Source organism: Sorex araneus, chromosome 3 (genome assembly GCF_027595985.1).
Source record: "Sorex araneus isolate mSorAra2 chromosome 3, mSorAra2.pri, whole genome shotgun sequence".
Lineage (NCBI taxonomy): Eukaryota > Metazoa > Chordata > Mammalia > Eulipotyphla > Soricidae > Sorex > Sorex araneus.
The window spans coordinates 12,488,914-12,497,477 of record NC_073304.1 but is presented as its reverse complement, the minus strand read 5'-3'; the positions used below and the strand labels follow the sequence as shown (position 1 = coordinate 12,497,477).

The window sequence follows — 8,564 nt, the reverse complement described above, 5'->3', positions numbered from 1 at the left end:
GGAATGGGACATGTTATTGTTACTGTATTTGGCATATCGAATATACCACGGGGAGCTTGCCAGGCTCTTCCGTGCGGGACAGTAACAGTGAGTGCAGCATAATCTGAAAGAGAAAGTGGGACCCTGAAGGGTGAGGACAGTTTGTATTCAGACTATTGCCATAGAGAAAGGAGCTCTGGGGAACTCAACTCAGCTTCCCTGGAGCAAAGGACTGCAGACTGCTAAAGGCCGGGCCATCAGGGACAGTGCCGGGGGTCTGTGGGACTGGACATGCAGATTTCTTTCCTCCCACACCAAACTGCATTCAGGTGGTGGATTGACACCTCAGATGGCAGAGGAAGGAGATAAAACACAGGCTTTCCTGCTTCCTAACACAGTATCTGTGAGAGGGCATGCGGGGGCCCGTCCAGTAGCGGGTTCCAGTGGGAATAATTGACTCTTGTGGCCACGCTCAGCTCTCTTATCTGAGCATTTCTCAGCTCTCTGGACTGAGAAATGCTCATCCCACGCGTCCCCCTCTACGGCAAGAGTTTGCTGTCTTTGTGCAGGGGTTGGACAGAGTTGCAGGGCGCCTATAGCTCTGCATTCTTGTAGCAATGGGGTCTATCACCATTCAAGAAAACTCTGGGCCTGGAGATAGTGTAGTGGTTAGGGTGCATGAGTAACCTGGGCCTGATCCCCCATACCACATGGTCCTCCACATTGCTGGCTCTGGCCCTAGAGGGCAACCCTATCCTTTCCTCAAAAGATAGAAGAAGCATATCTTGACCTTAGTCTCACAGACAAAAACATGAATAATTTGTTGCTTTTAACAGAACACGTTTGTTCATTGGTTCTACTCAAACTGCAGGAAGCCACTGTAGATGTTCACATACATCCAGAAAATATACGATATACTTTTGATACAATAGTGATTCTTCTGTGATTATGGTGGTCTCATTTCCAGTTACTTTAGCTGTCAAATGCTTTTAAACTTATCACCAAATTGTCTGCTATTTGAAAGCATGCCACAGAAAGGAAAAGGTTGAGAACCACCACCATAATCATTCCTAAACAGAAATTACACGCCCACCTGTGACTCACTGAGTTTGGTACTATGGAGGGGTAATCAAGGAAAATTAACTCACAGTCTTTCAAGAATGTATGTGTGGATAGGGGAAAACAAGATATATTATATATAGACATACATCTTGGAAAACAAGTAAGAGTATCAAAAACAAATGAATTCTATGTGTATGTAGACATACAGTAATACAACTAAATAACACATACAGATTTCAGAGTAAACATGATTTTCCCCCTTGCCTTGGTTGCTGCAATTCTATGACAAGTTAATACATGCCTGCCTGTGGTTTCTGTATATTAGATGGGTACTGTGCCAAGTGCATAACAATATTTAAGAGAGGTACATGTCACACAAATGTGTGAACACCCAATCATCATGCTTATAATGTGAAAAAGGATCCCTGTTTTTTATTAATTGAATCAATGTGAACAAAGCTGTTCATGATTGGGTTTCAGTGATACAATATCCAACACCCAGCCCTTCATGGTGCACATTTTCCACCACCAGAGTCCCCAGTTTTTCTCCCACCCACACCTTACTGCCCCATCACCATAGCCTGCCTTTATGGCAGATACTTGTCTTCTCTTTCTCTCTCTCTCTCTCTCTCTCTCTCTCTCTCTCTCTCTCTCTCTGAAATGGTATCATGCACCTCACTTTCAGCACTCAGTTCTTGTCCTGAGTGACAATTATCATGGTCATAGTGGTCTCTTCTCTGTCCTAACTGCACTCTCCTTACACTTTGGTGGCAAACTACCTTGGTGGACTAGACTTCTTGGCCCTTGTTTCTACTGTTTTTTTTTTCTTTTTGGGTCACACCTGGCGATGCACAGGGGGGGTTACTACTGGCTCATGCACTCAGAAATTACTCCTGGCTATGCTTGGGGGACCCTATGGGATGCTGGGAATCGAACCTGGGTCGGCCACGTGCAAGGCAAACGTCCTACCTGCTATGCTATCACTCCAGCCCCATGTTTTTACTGTCTTTTGGTATAATTTACTCTCTTTTTTTAATATTCTGCAAATGAGTGCAATAATTTATGTCTGTCCCTCTTCCTCTGACTCATTTCACTCAGCTTGATACTCCCCATGCCCATCCATGTATATACTAATTTGATGACTCCATTTTTTATTGGGCTGGAGCTATAGCACAGCGGGTAGGGCATTTGCCTGCACACAGCCAACCCAGGTTCGATTCCTCTGTCCCTCTCGGAGAGCCCGGCAAGCTACCAAGAATATCTCACCTGCACGGCAGAGCCTAGCAAGCAACCCATGGTGTGTTCGACATGCCAGAAACAGTAACAACAAGTCTCACAAAGAGACGTTACTAGTGCCTGCTAGAGCAAATCGATGAGCAATGGGATGACAGTGATACAGTGATACTTTTTTCCTAACAGCTGTGTAGTATTCTGTTGTGTAGATGTACCATGGTTTCTTTATCCACTCATCTATTCTCAGGCACTTGGATTGTTTCTGGATTCTTGCTACTGTGGCTAGTGCTGCAATGTTGACTGTGGGTTTTGCACATGTGCTCAGTGGGGATTGCACTCTTTATGGTGGTGCTCACCTTAGGTCACCATGATGCTCATACTCTTGCTAATAATTGGTCCCATGGTTTCTAGTGGTTTATGCTTCTGAAGTCTCTCCAATCTGAGAAAATGGCACATTCATTCTTTCAGCTTTCCAGGACCCCAAACCTTAAATGTCTGATGCTCAGATACCTTTCGTTGTACTGCTTACACAGGCTTACACAACAGTGTACACCAGCGATCATACACTGTTGCAGTGCTGGTATCGATACAGGTAGGGGGTGGGGATGTCCTCATCCAGCAGAGCCACCAATACTATGCTCAGTGTGTGTGTGTGTGGCACCAGCATCAGGATCAGACTCACAAGTTCATGTTTGCAAGGCAGGAGCTTTTAGTCATTCGTTTATCCCCAAGGCCCAAAGAACATCTCTTTGGGGGGACTATACCGAGCAGTGCTCAGAGGTACATCCTTGGGTGCATGGGGAGCTGGGAGCAAACATAGGACCTACCTCACATAGGCAATGCATGTACTCTATTATCTGAACCACACTCCTGGCTCAGTAATTTTTCTAATGTTTTTTTACCTTGAATTGGTATTCATATGAAATGCCACTTAAACAATTTATAAGAGGTTGAAACAACATGACAACAGAGCAGATCTTATTGTAGGTAATGAGAACATACAATTATTAAACACTAGTAAGCTTAGTTGTCTTCCTTCCATGTCAGTGGCTTAATGTACAATTAATAAAGTGACAGAAAATACATATCAGCTCTGAACCTTTTCCAAAGCAAGTCATTTCCTCTTGTTTTCATCCTCAAAGGAAAGGGCTAATACTTCTAATCTTATTTTCTTCATCCTAGATAGGGCTTACATAACTGTATTTCAAACTCTGTGAGTACATGTTATGGCTGAATTTTCACTCAACATATATGTATTGAGTATTTACTTTGCATTAGCCTAAAGGTATAAATGTTGGGTACATTGGAATGGATTAGACAAAATTCTTGACTTCATGGAGCTTCCATGTTAGTGGGGGGAAAATCATGAATATGTAAATATATACATATCTGAAGAAGAGTAAAGGAGAATAAGGAGATGAGAAATGAGGAAGTATATTTGGGATATAAAGAAATGAGGAAGTATATTTGGGATATAAAGAAACATAATGGGGGAACAACAAACACTCAAGACAATGGAAGCAAAAGACATGAGAACTGGTGTTCCATGGGAAACATGCCATTCGAGGGGACAGGTCAGCGTTGAGGGGTTTGGGTGGCCCAACACCTATGGTGGAGAAAATCATTTAACTGGGAGAAGGAGCTGGTGCTGAAAGGTAAAATGTTATGTATGAAATCCTATCAGAGCAGTACCATAAACCACAGTGCAGACTGGTGTCACGGAGAGGGGAGGCTAAGCATTGGTGGAGGGAAACGGACACTGGTGAAGGGTTCTGTGTTGAAACCTTGTATGCCTGAAACACAGTCATAATAACTTTGTCACTTCAGCTTGACTCAATAAAAAAGAAAAATAAATGAAATGAGGGAATGAGGGGCGAAAAGAAATGAAGGAGTGAGGGGCACGAGGGTACAACAGGTTAGGGGCTTGCCTTGCACTCGTCTAACCCATGTTTGATTCCCAGTACCCCATATGGCCTGCTAATCACTGCCATGAGTGATTTCTAAATGCAGAGGCAGGACTAAGCCTTAAGTATAGCCAGGTGTGACCTAGAAGCCATAAAAGAAAGAAAGGAAGAAGAAAGAAAGGCGGGAAGGAAGGCAGGCAGGAAGGCAGGCAGGCAGGCAGGAAGGAAGGAAGGAGGGAAGAAAGGAAGGAGGGAAGGAAGGAAGGAGGGAAAAAGTGAAACAAAAAATATAAATATAAACTTTGAAACTCATATAAATCATGTTACTGCAATACATATTTTTTCCATTTGAGAAAAAGGAAGGGAATAAAATTGCTCTTTTCTTTATATTGTGGGGACGGGGTGTCATAGCCCTTCTTGTGGTGCTTACAGACACCTTGCTGTGATATGGTTGGAATTCATTTGTGTCACCACGAATTACAAACAAAGCTACCAGGCTCAAACAGCAGTGCTACCAGGATCATCACACTTTGTGTACAGGGGATACCGGGATTTGAACTCATGCCCATATGCTTGCATGGCACGTTCCCGAAACCCTCAAAATCTCCTTCCAGACTCTGAAGTTGATTTTTGAAATGTGGCATTGTTGAGGAGGTATTTCACATATGTTTGCCATGACCAGCAGCACAGTCTCCCATGCATAGAAGAATTCAGGCTTGGGGATTCTTTGTTTTTTTTTTTTAATTTTTTATTGAATGACCATGTGAAAAGTTACAAAGCTTTCAGGCTTAAGTCTCAGTCATACAATGATCAAACACCCATCCCTTCACCAGTGCACATGTTCCACCACCAAGAACCCCGGTATACCTCCCATCCCACTCCCACCCCCTACCCCCTGCCCCCGGCCTGTATGGCTGATGAGTTTCACTTTACTTCCTCTTTACTTTGATTACATCAATATTTCAACAGAAACTCACTATTATTATTTGGAATTTCCCCCCAACAATCAGACCTGCCAAAAAGGCATCATTTGATAATTTGTTTTACGTTGCTGAGAATGAAGAGCATGTGAGGCTTTAGATTTCTGGTATTTAAGTAATTAAGTCCAGGGAGATTTCTGCCAGAAGTCACATCACTGCAAGCTTGTACCTCTTTGTAGTGGGTTCTAAAAGATGGTGGTTGCCATGCCTCCCTGGGAAAGCAAAGGCCAAGAGAGAAAAACCTTTCCCCTCCTGGGGTGGCATGGGGCCATAGCTTAGTTCACAGTCTAGAGGCATTTCTGCAAGAAGATGCTGGGTGCTGAAAGTAGTTAGTGGGCCTCCAGGATCATGGGCGTTTAGGAACAGAGGGGCCGCTCGTGTGCAGCTGCTTGGGATCACAGCTGGGCGGAGAGCCCAGGCTTGGATTCTTGCACTGTTTCTGTGGTCTTGAAATTCTTAAGAGCAAGAGGTTCAACATTTTTGTTTTTCACCGAGTTCTGAAAATTATGTGACTAATCCTCATGACTGGGGGTGACTACTCTAAGGAGGCAATTTTGGTGAAAAGGATGTGAAGGAAAGGAGGAAGCAATTCCCATGGACATCTGGGAAAGAGCATTCCTGGTAGGGAGAAGAGTCAGTGCAAAACATCTGAGGTGTTATACTGATCTATTTACGGAATAGCACAGAGGGCTTGGTGACTTGGGTAGTATGAGTCAATGTCAAGTGGTATTAAATGAAATAGGGGAGATGAGGAAGACCCCATAGGAACTTTCAGAGACAGAGCCTCATTTCTTAAACTGGGTCTCATTAGTGACTGAGTGTAGTGGAAAGGGTCATGAAAAATTTGACAAGAGTAAAAAGTTACTGAATGATTAATGACCCCAGATTAATTTTAAATAAACTGCATGATGCCGATGAGCTGTTTCTGGCAACACTGGCCTGCATTTCATTTTTCAGGTGAAAAGGGGTTGCAAGCAGAACAAATTCACTCTGTCTTCCCAGCTGAGTGAGAAGGCCATTATTGGAAGGACTTTGATCAGAGGAGTGATATGGACTGACACAATATTTTGAGAAGCTCATTTTGGCTACTCTGATGCAATGTCAGTAAAGGGACAGGCTAGTGCAAGGGTCCCAAGGGTCATGGTGATCATTACACAGAAGATGAGGCGAGTTGGGACAAGGTAGTTGTTTTAGATCATTTTTGGTGGCAGATTCAACTGAATTTGCTGGTGGCTTTGGATGGATGTGTTAGAGAAAGAAGAGAAAACAGACATTTAAGGTTTGGGGTCCTGGAAAGCTGAAAGAATGAATGTGCCATTTCCTCAGATTGGAGAGACTTCAGAAAGACCAAGTTGTGTGGTGTACAGAGAAAATGAAAGGATTTTAGTCTTAAGCCTGGGGTGCCTATTTGATGGTATAGATGTTCCCCATCTGTTTCTTATGAACCTGAATGAGGGTAAGGGGAATATATAAAACAGATAAGTGATATTTAATGTGTGAGACTGGATAAGATATCTTCAGGAGTAAACCCTGATGGACGAGCTCCTAGAGCAGAACACTGGGGTCTTGTGACTTTAGATCTCCATGGCGAGACAAAGCCATAATGGATAATAAGAAATAGGAATTTCAGGAAGAGAGCTTAGTCTACAGGGCCAAATTCTGATGTGACTGGTTACTGGATTTGGCAGTGGAAGAATGATGTCAGCTCATAATTTTTACTGTGGAAACAGTGGTGGTCATCTGTATAGGCTTATCTTACACCTTTCAAAGTTCTGAGAACTTTGAAAATATATTAACACCAAGGACTTAGTTTCCATGTTTCAGACTAAGGTGTACAGGGCAAGGCTCAGGCATCTGTATTTTGTAAAAGTTCCCCAGCTTCTAGTGGGTAACCAGGATGTGGCACCTCAGGTCTAAGCAGGGCATTTGTCTCTACTGATATTGAAAGAATGCTGCTCCCCAACAGAAAGAAATAGATAATGCAAAATAAAAAGTTAAGTGGAGAATAAAAAAGATGCTTTGTACAGATATACAGAATATATTTGTATAGGATCCCAAATATATTCTGCAGGAATAAGTAAATATAGAGAAGTAATTTAAGCCAGGCTTAAGAATTGGTATGTAGGTAATTTGAAAAGGAGAAAAAAAATTTCCTGGACTGTGTAATGCTTATTAAAAAGAATAGTGATACACATGGGGATGGAGGTGGGGAAGTGATATTGAATTTAAAATGATCCATGATAAACATTATAAATAAAATATTATAAGAACATAACATGTTTCATTGCTGAATAAAAATAATTGTTGCTCTAATTTTATTGTTTATGGTTAAAAAGAAAATGTAGCAATTCTTCCTATATTTATATTTTGAGTCATGAGTTATAAAAATATTTTCTGGCATATGATTTCACTTTATTCCTGACATCTTTTGTTTTGTAGGAGTTTACAATTTGTTATGTAGTTAAGTAAGTCAATCTTTTCAATGTTGACTTTTGAGTTTCTGTGTCTGTTTGGTAAGACTTTACTGCCCAAGTGGACTTTTTGTTTCTATTAAGTTTTGATTTCTTTTGCTTCTGTAATTTAATTTAAGCAGGAAGTCTTTATTTTTGAACACTGATGAGAATGACTCAATGTTTTTCCCCTCAGAAAGAAAACTGTTTCATATACAATCTGTTGAAAAGATATCATTTCTCACTACTTTGAAACACCATGTTTATCATACATCAAATCATCATATATATGCTTGTTGGATAATACTGGGTTGTCTTTGCTTCTCCCACAGGGAGCTAAGGTATGCTGAGTTACTCCCACAACTGTGCCCCTGAGGCACAGCCAATTCCATCAAGCACTAATAATCCTATATTGCTTTTCTCTTTAGTTTATGCAATTTGCTTTTTTTTTTAGCAATGTCCTTTTTGTATAGACACAGGAAGACAATTCATGCGATGCTTTGTAACTGTCACTGTAGCACTGTCATCCTGTTGTTCATCAATTTGCTTGGGCACCAATAATGTCTCCATTGTGAGATTTGTTACTGTTTTTGGCATATCAAATACATCACGGTAGCTTGCCAGGCTCTGCTGTGTGGACGGGATACTCTCGGTAGCTTGCTGGGCTCTCTGAGAGGTATGGAGGAATCGAATCCGGGTCAGCTTCATGCAAGGCAAACACCCTACCAGCTGTGCTATCACTCTAGTCCATGCTTTGTAACATAGGAGTTAATTAACTCCAAAATAATATTTACTCCTGAACATCAATATTTACTTGACTTAAGCCTCATTGCCCTTAGTTTCTAGCACTCCAAAAGCAGGGTCCCAACGAAGGGACTGGATGGACCCAGGGCAAGTTATAAACTACCCTGGAATCGAAAGGAGACAAGAGACAAGACAAACTTATTTTACCATAA

The 8,564-nt window shown here is 41.8% G+C and overlaps 1 non-coding gene across 1 annotated transcript; it reads right to left on the bottom strand.

The window, feature by feature from the left end:
- Nucleotides 1–1,360: 1,360 nt before the first annotated feature.
- On the bottom strand, nucleotides 1,361–1,464 carry LOC129404093 (small nucleolar RNA U13). The gene has a single exon (XR_008629686.1). It is a non-coding gene; the product is annotated as a small nucleolar RNA U13 (small nucleolar RNA).
- Between the last annotated feature and the right edge of the window lie 7,100 nt (nucleotides 1,465–8,564).